The following is a 12471-nucleotide window of genomic DNA, read 5'->3' as shown; positions in this document are numbered from 1 at the left end:
GTAACTCTCCAAGAAATTTATTTGTTTTTTGTGTTATGTCAGTTTTCATAGTGGGGATTTGAAACAACAGCATGTGACACAAGAAACCAGTTCCAAAACACCACCAGCCTTTTATTCTCTCTTTGTACAGTACCCAACACAATGAGAAATCTGCTACATAACATAGGGTTATGTCTGTTACTAATAATAACAATAACAATAATAATAATATTTTAATAACCAAATAGGAAGATATATTCTTTAAAAGTAAAGCATTTAAAGAATAATGCAATCATCAGACATAGTCAACATGGGTTCTCAAAGGGAAAGCCCTATTTTAACTAATTTGACACCCATCTGTGATAAGGTCACTTGCCTTATGGATAAAGGGAAGGCAGTCAGTGGAGCTTTTCTGGATTTTAGTTAGGGTTGTAATACTCTCCCTCACAGTACCATTCTGGAAGGCATCAAACCAGCTGGTCAAATAAGGGATTATCCCACTGTGTTTGGTGTTGGTGCAGCCTCGCCTCATGTGCTGTGTTCAGTTCTGGGCTCCACAATTCAAGAAGAATGTTAAAATCCTTTCCTGCCATATGAGAGAAGGCTGAGAGAACTGGTTTTATTCAGCCTTGAGAACAGAAGGCTTAGGGGAGACCTTATCATCATGTTTCTGTATTCAAAGTGTCTGCAAAGAAGAGGGAGATCCCCTTTTTATGAGGAGTCGCATGGAAATGATACGAAGTAATGGTGCAAGTTACCCTTGAAGAGATTCTGATTAGACAAAAGAGGAAATTTTTTACAATGACCAATCATTCTGATTAGACAAAAGAGGAAATTTTTTACAATGACCAATCAGCCATTGAAAGTCTTCCCAGAATGGATTCCCCAACACAAGAGAATTTTAGCATTTGACTGGACAGTGGAGTGCATCATCTTGGCTTTTGCCAAGAAAGGTTGGACCCGATGATCTTTAAGGTGTTTTCCAATCTGGGATGCCGTGATTCTGAAAATGTATCCAGAGGACACCAAAGCTGGTGCAGGGCTGTACAAAATGTCCCATGAAGAGCAGCTAAGGACTTTGTCTTCTATAGTTTGGATAAAAGGGAATAACGTCATGGTTTTCTGGCCAGAGAAAGTGGAGGGAGAAGTGCTCAGCTCTTCTCCAGAGGAACCAGGGACAGGAATAGTTCAAAGATGCACCTGAGGAGCCTTAGACTGGGCATCAGGAAACTTCTGTTTACTGAGAAGGTGGTCAAACCCTGTAATGGGTTTCTAGAGAGGTCAATGCTCCAAATCTGTTGGTGTTTAAGAGGCATTTGTACAATGCCCTTGATAAGATGCTTGAATTTTGGTAAACCCTGAATCTGTCTGGAAGGTGGACTAGATGATCACTGTAGGTCTTCTCCACCTGAAATTGCCTAGATATGAGTCTAAACATTTCCTACTTGTGTTCAGAAATTGTGTTTATCAAAAACCGAAACAAGTGTGCAAAGTAGAATGACCTGAAAAAAAATTATAAGAATCTTTTGATAGTGGTGAAAAAATGCAAGAAAATATTTTGCATAGCATTTTATATGTGAAAGCATGTCAGTATTGCAAGAAAAAATTAAGAGAGGCATTCTCATGTGCAATATTTATGTATGGCACATGAGACTCTCATAATCAGTATATTGTCCAAACATATGTGTCCAAACATGTGATTTTCCCTTCCTGGTCTAATGTGGTTTTAGCAACTCACTCTCTAAGCTTAATACATGTTGTTAGTCTACAGGGTTGTCTGAAGTTAGACCTCAATTGTTCTGCTCAGATCTTTGGCAACGTATATTGGTTTCCAAACATTTTAAAAGGTCAGTATTGCTGGAAAACTCTTACTTGGCCATGCGTCTTCTTCACCTGCCAGTGGAGACAATGATCCAGGGTTTGTGAGGTAGCTTTGCTACTACAGGAACACCTGACATACAAATGGAGGATGACAGAACCACACTTCTCCAGGGTGGCAGAGAAGAAGGCTTAGCAGTGGTTAATAGCAGTCACTGGTGTTTTTAAAGGCCATTACAAAAGTGAAAAAAATTAAACAGTTTTTGGTAGTGGCAGAATATGAAAAAAGAAGCAGAAAAATAAAAATTCCAGCTTGTAAGGATCAAAATGGGCATTAGGAAAATCCTCCTTGCTGAAAGGGTGGTGCTGCCATGGAACAGGTTACACTGGAACCCTGTGAAATCTCCATTCTCAGAGCCAAACAAAGCCATGGTTGACCTGATCTAGTGCTGGCAATAATCCTGCTTGGAGCAGGGATTGGGACTAAACGACCTCTACAGGTCCCGCCAACCAACACCATGATTCCATCATTCTAGTATCTTTTGGGTTTGGTTTGGGGTTTTCTGTTTGTTTTTCATTTCTCTGGGTGCCTTTGGCTGACTTTGGGCCCTAAGGAGTCTTCTTCCACACTCTGCTCTTAAATTGCCATGGCTTCACATTTCTGCACATTTTAACTCTCTGGAAAACTGACCGCGAAATGAAACAAGAAGTTTCCCTGCCCACTGACTCATCCTGTGTTTGTAAGAAATTCTCACAAATATCAACTGGACACAAATACAAACCAGAAGGTCAAAATGGCAAGAGGAGACACTGTCTTCAGTTGTGCAGTGGTTTGCATTTTATGTATAAACAACCAAAAATCTCAAGTAATATTTTGGTTTTTCATCCTGGAAGAAGGACAGAAAAAGAGAGAAAGGGTAATAATGCAAACCATGATCTCAAATGTCTTCCAGAACTATTAAATTTAACACTGGGGTATTATAAAGACATAGTCATATGATTTACATATATAAGGATGCTCATTTGTAAGAGATCAGAAACAGTTTGTGGATAAGGCATGTGGATTTGACTTTCTAGGGGTACAAGAAATAGGTATTTTTGTGTAATCCTGTAGTTGTCCCTTTTTTAAAATAAACAAGTCATGATATATTACAGTTTTTAAAGAAACTATAGCGCTTATGCTCATCTTTATTTTGGTTGTGTCAAAGATGTAATTCAAGGATTCCTCAAACGCATCCATATGTGCAATTGATGTTTTACAGGATGTGTATCACTGTTATTCTCTTGAAATATTCCTGGGAGGAAATTTAGCACTCTGAACAACACTGCTGTTCCCATTTAGCATGAAAAAAGAGGTTTTTCTTGAAAAGAAACTTCCTTTTAAAAAGAGATTCCTAGTTGTCTGAGATGGTTCTAATAGAACTCTTTTTAATTACCCTTCATCCCCCTCCTTTTTGAAGACAGCACTAAAATTGCCTAGCTCAAATCCATGAAAAGGTAAATGACCCAAGAGACCCAGTAAACCAAAAGCCTCTGTGGTCCTGCTTGATGTTCCCCCTTAGCCAAATGTATCTTGTTTTACTGAGGCTCTGTTGAATCTTCTTTGGCCTCTTTGATATTAAATGTCTTTCCTTTGGTTTTGCACCCTTTTGAAATGAATATTATGTTCAGGTGTGTTTATCATGCACTAATCACTGTTTTTTCTCTGGGAATGGTTCAGCTTTTGCATCTTTCTCTGTCCAGTGAGTCAACTTTTGGATCTTCTTCTTCCAATGTAGGTCAGCCAGGTTTCAGCTTATCTCACATTGTTCAGACTGGATGTTACTGACATATTTCTATGGACTAGAAGATTTAAAAATAGGCTCCCCATGCCTTCAGGCTTCAATTCCATAAAGGTGATGCCTTTTCCTGCACTCCTATGATAAACAATTGTGTTGTAATGGAATCTAGCATCGTGCAGGATCAGACATATAGATAAATAGTAAAATCCTTTAAAAATGCCATTAACACTCAGATTTAAGATAAAGTTTTCTATAATTAGAGGAAAGGATGCATATATTCAAAACATTCATTTCCGTTTCCATTTACCATTCAGCACAGGGTGCAACACAAAACAGACTTGAATCAAAGTCATATTTTAACGCTCTGATTTTCTTTATGGCCTCAGATGAGCATTTGTATTCACCTAAGCCATTCTTCTGATTTATAACTTCTCACCACTCATACCCTTGCTCATGTAAAAGCTAGGAAAATCTACAGGAACTTTAGAATTTGGGATAGACACAACTCCTTTCTTGTTTTTTTCTGATGCACTCACACCCAGAAATGAATAGAGGAACACAATTTTCTTAACATCAAACAAAAAAAATGGGCATCTGATAATAGTCAATAGTGACTGAGATGCAATAAAATGAATTCAGTATATGGCAAGTGTTATTTGTGTTTTCTGTCACTCACAAAAATATAATAAAAAAACCACACACACCAAAATCTAACATTGACCTTATGATTACACATGGATCTGTATCAAAATCATCAGTCTGAATGCTTTATCTTTGGGAAAGTTCAGTGTGGATTTAAAGTTTGTGGTTTCCTGCTGTCTCCATAAAGAGATTAAGCCAAAGTTTTGGTTCCAGGCACCCTTGAACACTGTCTTTAAAAAGTATTTTAGGCATTTATTATATGGCATAAAGAAACAAACAATAAAAAAGCCATATTTTAGATTTCATTTAATTTTTAACTCTACTGGCTGTTCTGAAAGACTCCAGGCACATATAAGTAGACTTACTGGAGCCCCTTTTGTAAATGCAGCAGTGGTATTTTGGTGCTCATGTTTGTTTGATAATCAAGAATCCTTTTAGTGCCCATCTTTGCAAAGAGAACAGAAAATTGGGTCAAATATTTGGTTATTTGAGGTATGAGTGAATGGTGTGTGGCCAGACTTCCAATTCCCCCTCTCGGACTATCAGCAGATTTTACCCCCTTTTAAAAATATTTCTATTTCCACCCTGCCTCCACCCATATCATTGTTGCTGAAAAATGCAGTAAGATTCTCTGACTGTTTTTGCAAAGGATGAACATGACTTCCTCAGAGCACAGAAAATGCTGATAGAAATTTTGCATATGGGGAGCTCAGGGTAGGCTGGGGTAGGGTTGCTTCACCCAAGGAAAAGGAATGAAGGAAAAGTGAGTGATGGAGCCATGTGCTGAGGAGAGCCCTGGTGGAGACCCAGATTTTCTGCCCATTTAACACTTTTTGAGAAGAGAGGGTTTGTGAAATCACAACTGCTCATAGAAGGGAGTATTGTCATCCCACATTATGGCTGCTGCTACTTCAGCTTAGCAGCAGGTCTGTGGCAATAAAGGCAGGTCATTCTTCTACTCCTGGAACCTGTTAGCCTAGAAATATCTCTACTTCACTGTGCCTAAATCCTGACCTTGCTGGCAGGCCAGGAGCCTGTTAGTTCTGGATTTGCAGAAATGGGTCCAAAGGCACAGGGAAGTGTGTGCTCACACACCCACTGCATGGTTTCACTTGTCTGCATGGAGATGGGCAAGTCTGGCAACTTGATGTTTTCCATCCTCAGTAGCTTTGGCTCTCTGGTAGTAAAAGCCCTTTGAGCAAACCATTGTGCTCCTACGTGGAAAGGATGTCCTGCAGGATGTCCTACAAGACCACTGTTGTGCTGAAGCACTGAATATATTGCTGTATAAAAATCTTGCAAATTATTAACCCAGCAGTGACTGTTTTCCCTCTAAAATTACTTCAAGAACCCATAATTTCTCCTCTTTAGGCTTTTCTCATATTTTCTGTAACATTATAATTTCATCTAATTACTAATAACTGTGTAACCCTTTGGCAAAACCTCACTTTTCTCCTTGTCCTCAGGTTTGAGATACCTCTGTTTGACTCACTGTCCATCCATCAAATGCATCCTTCACAGTTTTTATTGAAGACGGGGATGTTTTAAAGACAGATCCAAGATCCAAGTCCTTTTGTGTCTCTCAGGCCACAATAGAAGATCTGTCATTTCCGAAAACTCTCGGAGAGCACCTAGAGTGTGCCAGTTTCCTGCTTTGAGGCTAAAAAGCTCGAGATTCTTACTGAACAGATCTCAGTTAAAGCACCAGCAGACCTCAGCTCAAAAAGAAAAAAAAAAAAATATTGACAAGCTCTGTTGTAGAGTCATCAAAATGCAATGCAAATGCACAAGTGTCTGAATCTGCTTGTTTTGGCATCTCAACCCACAAATCAAAATTGTCATATGAAAGTGATCTTTTTGGATCTCCTGCCTTCCAGATGGCATTTTTCCCCCATGCTCCTGACATGCACTAGCTCTGTCATACCTGAGCAGTCCTTTGAATGTAGTTCCTAAACTGGCAAAATTAGTTGGAGACTTATTTCCTCCTAGAGTAATGTCCTGACTGTATCTAAGGCTATGTCCTAGGGGGCTGTTGATTTGTCATTTAGTGAGGAAGGGTTTTTCCAGTTGTCCCCAGACAACTGTTCTTCTTAGAGATTTTAGGACCGCCAGGGTTGATATAATCTGAGAAGCTTCTCAACACAAGCTCCAGAATGCAGCATCCCACCACCATGGGCAATGACTTAATTGAAAGGGTACTTGGGTGATTCTGCCTTTTTCTTAAACTGAGTTCCTCTGCTGCAATACAGTAGAGGAAGGGAAAAGAATAAACTTGCAGAACTCTTTCTAGGCTTCTCGAGGGTCTCGTGAGACTAACTAAGTCTGTTTTGCAGCTTCTGCTTGACTTAATGGAAGGAAATAATCCAGTTGCTACCTTTGGCATTTGATTTTTCTGTGTTTAGAGAAACATAGTCTGAAAGGCACCTGTTTCATAAAATGCAAGATGTGAGCAGGACCTCTAAGCTTCCTTTGACAGTCAAGAGAGAGCATGAGACTTTTTCTCATTCTAGGCAAACACCTATGGAGGGTCAGTGGAAATGTGCTGGTTTCTTTCCATTCAGTACCCAGGGGACTTCAGATATCTGCACTGATATGTGACACCAGGTGAGGTGAATCCTCCCTGATGTCTGAGATGCTCTGAGATGGTACAGGGTAATTCTTTGAGACAAACTTCGTCTTGAAGTTACTTACATTACTACAAGGTTCAATTACTTCCAGCTACGTTGATAATCTCTCCCCTTTTTTATATTTCATATTGAAGCCACTTTTAAAGATCTGACATTCTCTCAGGGAAACACGTATCTTGTTGACAATGGACTGAAAAATGTATCTGAGCAACACTAGGAGCTCACAAGCTTTATGCTGAGAAGGAAAGCTACCACAGCATTCTCCTCATGGCCATTTAAAGTGATTACCTGTAGGCTGAAAATTATTGTGTCATTATTCTCTTCAACTAGAATGAACTGTTCTTAAAATCTGGTTTTGAGCATCTGCAAATAACAAGAAGCTGACAAAGCCAATCCCCTCCCCTCTTCTCCAAACTCATCTTTGTTAAACCTTTGGATCTGTGCTACTTTCCTGATTATGTGGCTTATTTAAAAATGCCCTACTGTGTTATCTGTTTTTTTTCAGACATCAATAGGTGTGCTTGCTGTTTAAATATGTCTGAATAATGGAGAAATCAGTCTGATGTAAAAGCAGAAGGAGCTTACATTTGTGATGGTAGCAATAATGATGGTACAACATCACACAATGGCTCCTGGAAGCAGACAAATGTCAAAACAGCATGAAAAACCCCTCTTGCACACTGTTAAGACTGCCCAGAATTCTCCCAGAATAACACACACAATCATTTTGATGAATTTAAAGATAATATCCATGTGAGTCCCTCACAAAAACAGCTAGTTCAGACAGAAACCAGCCAGAATTGTACTGGCTTGTTTAAAAATAAAGAAATCCTCCCTTGCTTTAGTAGATTTTGCCTGTGGCATTTTGCTGTTCTTGCCTGAAAACATGCTGTGTGTAAAATGGTGGCGTGAAAGGGTTAGCAAGCTGAGGCACAGGATGGACATTGTTGGGGATTTAACAGCACTTTGAGGTGCACAGGAGAAGGGTGTGGGAGAAGGGATGATCTTTGGAGAGCTAGCACACCTCAGTGGAAACTACATGTACTGCAACGAACAGTGTTTTTTTTTTAACAAAATAAATCTGTGTTGCCTTAACACAGTCATGCATATTGCCTGGCTGCTAAGGTTTTGGTCTATTTGTTCTACTTTGGTTTTGTTGTTGTTTTTAAGCTCTCATGGTTTACATAATGCTACATTCTCATGGTACGTGGTATTTGTCAACAGATTTTGTTTTAACTCCCTGGGAAGAGTCTCTTTAGGGGGATAATATCTCCAGCAATAATGCTGGGCTTTCTGCACAGCCTGCACTTTACTCAGTAACCTTTCAAAAGCAATCACTGACCCTGGAATGCTGACAGTAGTTATGGATTTAATTTTTCAGAGCTCTCCAGTCCCTAACGCTCCAGATGAATCCAGTGGGAGCTGTGGATGGATACCCCTTCTGTGACTCAGGCCTTGAGTTTACTGGAAATAGAAGTGAGCCCTCACAGTCTGCTTATGCTGCTACTACAAACCCTCTGCTTCCAAGGCTGCAACCTCCATATTCTTCACTGCTGGCTCAAGCAAAGATTTTTTAAGGAAATGAAATAGAGATGCAGACACCAAATAATCACGTGAATTAGCAGAAAATCCCATTCCTGACCAAACCCATGATTGCTAGAAAAGCCTCATTGTGTTTGTGATTTGTCACCTTACATCTGCACTGTAGTGAGGATAGATGCTATAAAAATAATAATGATTATCATATTATGAAGATGACAGTAATAATGATCTTCAGTGTAAATAGAGAGTAATTTCTTCCTTCTAGTTTTCACAGTAAGTAGGATAAGGAACCAATGTGTGAACTAATATTTTTTTCTTATGTGTTCATGAATATAATAATTATATGGGTAGGAGCTTTGCTAGCAAATATTTATCCTTTATTTTTTCATCTGACCACATTACTCTGTTGTGTGTCTGGTTTCCAGTTCAACTTCAGCCTTGATGAAGGATTCTGTGCAATTACCTTCTCGCAGTAATATGTTCTGTGAAATCGTGAATGACTGTGAGTTTAGTTCACTTGTCATTGAAATCCCACAGAAGCCTCCAGAAACCTTTCCTTTCCCAATAATCTTAATGATATGACTCATCCCAGTGCATACAGAAAATTATTTTGACTAGTAGATGACTTCTTTAATTGTCTCACCTTTGAAGTTCTAATTGGCCAGCAAAGGTACAGAAATGGATTTTGAGGGCATCTGTGGGACTCTCGTACTGCTGCTCCTGGATGTGCTCAGCAGGGAAACACGAGGCTGCATGGAAGTGATGTCACATCTCTAGGAGCTTCAGAAAAGCATTGTTTCCTAAGGTACCTAAATACTTTTGAAAAGTTCAAACTGTAATTAATCAACAATCACTGGTTGATTGTTGATTATTGCTGATTTTTTAAATTTGTTGTAAAGAAGCAGATTCATTACATAAGCTCTTTTCCTGACACACACACACAAAATCACACCCCACAATGAAACCAGGAATGGCAGGGAATCCAGAAAGACAATGAGACTCATAACAGCACATGTGGAAATACTGATCATCTGTAGCAGGATATGCAGAAACATCAGGCTGAAACTCTAAAGTTCCAAAATCTACTATTGAAAAACAGAATCAGCATCTTTCTCCTTTCTTTTCTACAGTACAAATATATTCTAGTTTTCCTTACAATTTAATCACCTAATCATTAATACATTGAAGCATATGTCATACACTTGGTCCCAAAAATGGCCACAACAAGGCCAAGGTCTGTAGTTTCTTGTACTCCTTAAATGAGGCTCCAAAATGCAGATACCCTTGCCAGATACCTCTTACTTCTTCTTTTTTGAGACATCCATAAATATACTTTTAGAAAATACTGAAGAATGTGAAAGGTGTGAGTTTGCTGCACATGGTATGTAGATTTCATTACTGATTCCCAAAACTTGGAATAAAACATGGTCAATTTCTCCCTTACACCCAATTGTTCTCTCTGGCACAATGACTACTTGACTGTTTCTTGTAGTAATAATTATTGACAAAGGGACAAAACATGGAGCAGTCAGATTTTGCCCCACTGTTAGTTCCCATAATTTGGAACTCTGATGTCTTTGAAATAGTAAAAGATGTCCATAATAGATGTGATTTCTAAGATCTTCTGTAGGAGTTCTTTTCAAAAGCTGCATTGTTTCCATGGATGCTGCCGTATAATCTAATTATTCCTGATGGGTTGCCTATTGTACCACAAGATTCTTCAAAGGAATGGAAAACAGCAAGGTAGATCATTTGAGCAAAAAATCTTTTATTTGTTTAGGACAATGTTTCACAAAAGCTCTATCTGGGAAGGAAAAGAAATCTCTTCTGAGCCTCCTTTCTTTCAGAATTCAAGTTGCTATAATCATATAAAGCGGCTCTGTGTACTGTATGTTTTATCTTTTCCTTTCATTGGATGACAGAAGACATTTCAGCCCCATGTTGGGATGAGGTTTTTTTCCCACTGAAAAATTAAATCATTTATATTGTAGGATCTACTGTAGACAACTAGGGCAAAGCAACCCCAAGCAGTCAGAGAATACAAGCCAGGCCCAACATCTGCAGCTTGTCAAAGGAATTATTCCACTCAACTCAGCTGGAATCTTTTCGTGGTAAGACACGCAGTGGTGCAAAGGAGTTGATATTTACATCCACCTCATTAAAGTGAATCAGTTTCCTATTATCACTGAGTCACAAGTTCCTGGACCACATGATGAATCTCACTTGGTCTGTGGTGAGTGCAGCTGAACTGGTTTTGACCTTGGGCATTGTGCAAATGAGTCCCATTGCATGTGCTGTTTCTCAGGACACCTTTGCACCTGCATAACTGGGCTCCAGCCAGCTTTTCCAAGGGAAAGGCCTGAAAATGTACTTTATCATGTCAAATAACAATATCCTGAGCACATGAGCATAATCTGGTCTTGCTGTGCATGAGTAAATAAGTGAATGCTTCCCTTACAAGCACCATCATCCAAGCTACCACACTGTAACAATATGGCTGTGTGGGAAATTAATGAGTGCTAGAGTGAAAAAGGATGGAAGCTCAGAACAGTTTCTCCCCATCATCCATTCCTGTGTTAGAGATGTTATCATTGTACTACTATTTTGCAAAGCTAGATTCTGTGTTTTGGAGTTTTGCCATCCTTTTATATATATGTGAAATGATTTACCACTCTTTAAAGGGTGTCCCCATTTGTATAGTCTACAAATAAGAAAAATATGGATTTTCCTTTGTGCGGCCTTTCAAGAGCATTTATATTTCCAAAAATGACCTGTACTGCTCCTATATTATCATTATTCTTATAAGACACAGAGGTTCTGCCAAAGACTGACTCGGGACTTATTTTTTCCTTATGTGATATCTGTCCTTAGCATTTGGTAAAAGTCTGCATTGATTAATGATATTCAGCTGTAAATTTCTGCTTTTAGGTAGAGGCAGATCAGCTTTGTTTCCTCCAGTGTTTATCAACAGAGAATTCAAAGCTCTAGTTTTAAAATCTGTTCAAGATCCAGAAGAAAGAGCAAAAATTTCCAGCCTTTGGTGCTCCTTAGGGAAGGATCTGAGCAACATGGACCTGAACTTTTGGAAGAGGGAGGGGGGAAAGTGAGGGACGGAACCAAAACTGTGTATATCTTGGGAAAATGAATGGAAAATTTTGAAGTCTGTAGTCAGTGGAGCTGAAGGGAAGGCCAACATTCTTGTTCTACACAGCCCCAAAAGAAGCTGATATTCTGTACCTTTTTCCCTCCTTCCTGTTTTTCTACTATTTATTCATCTCCAATACAAGATAACTGTATTGTACTATTTAAATATGTCTATTTCCAGTCTAGTTCCTTGCAAACAAACAATATTCTCCAGTCTTCAATATTCTTACCTTCAACTACAGATAAATTCCTTGCTTTAAATTAAGTGCTTGGATTTCCCTTTGGCTTCAGTATATGCAGGGATGGAAAAGTACTGATTCAGTGAAAAATGTGATGTGCATTCAGCCCCTGACAGAGGTACAATCTGCAGGGTTGTGTCCCAGAGCCCATCTCCTTTGAAGGTTCTCTCTCCCTTGTAGAAAGAAACCACATTCTTTCCTCTAGTTCAGCCAGTTTCCTCTCATGTGAGGAAAAGGAAAAGGAGGTGACAATGCCTCTCCAGGTAATAGCTGTTATCAGGGAGGGATTCCATTCAGACTACGGAGAACAAGGACAATAGAACACCATATCCAATGTGAATTTGTTCCCAAGCAGGGGGGCTACCTTCTACACATAAATCTCCTTCCAACACGTGCATCTCTTATGGACATATTTAACCAACTGAGGCTGAAAGTAGCAAACATCTGAAACAACATCCCTGTAGAACTGAATCTACTACTATGAAAAACTCCAGCTCTAAATCTATTGTATCTAAACCTTATTTATCTATGTTGGAGCACCAGTTTGGGGTAGTAAAGCTGAGGATACTGCAAAGTAGTAGTTGTATGAAAAATATTGCAATATTAAATACTGTTTTCCAAGTACTAGGAACTTACTAGGAGGAACAAAATCATGGCTTGATATCAAAGTCCAGAGAAGCTGAAATCTGAAAAACTTCA

General features: G+C 39.1%; 1 protein-coding gene across 1 annotated transcript in view; it reads left to right on the top strand.

Moving 5' to 3' along the window:
- LOC115492903 (uncharacterized) overlaps positions 1-11121 on the top strand; it is a 531227-nt gene extending 520106 nt beyond the window's left edge. Inside the window, exon 8 of the mRNA XM_072923306.1 lies at positions 8229-11121. The gene's annotated coding sequence lies outside the window, so the exon portion shown is untranslated. The remainder of the gene's footprint in view (positions 1-8228) is intronic.
- The last annotated feature ends 1350 nt before the right edge of the window (positions 11122-12471 follow it).

The sequence above is a fragment of the Taeniopygia guttata genome, chromosome 1 (assembly GCF_048771995.1).
Source record: "Taeniopygia guttata chromosome 1, bTaeGut7.mat, whole genome shotgun sequence".
In the NCBI taxonomy this organism is placed as follows: Eukaryota; Metazoa; Chordata; class Aves; order Passeriformes; family Estrildidae; genus Taeniopygia; species Taeniopygia guttata.
The sequence above is the reverse complement of the archived record's forward strand: the minus strand, read 5'-3'. Positions and strand labels throughout refer to the sequence as shown.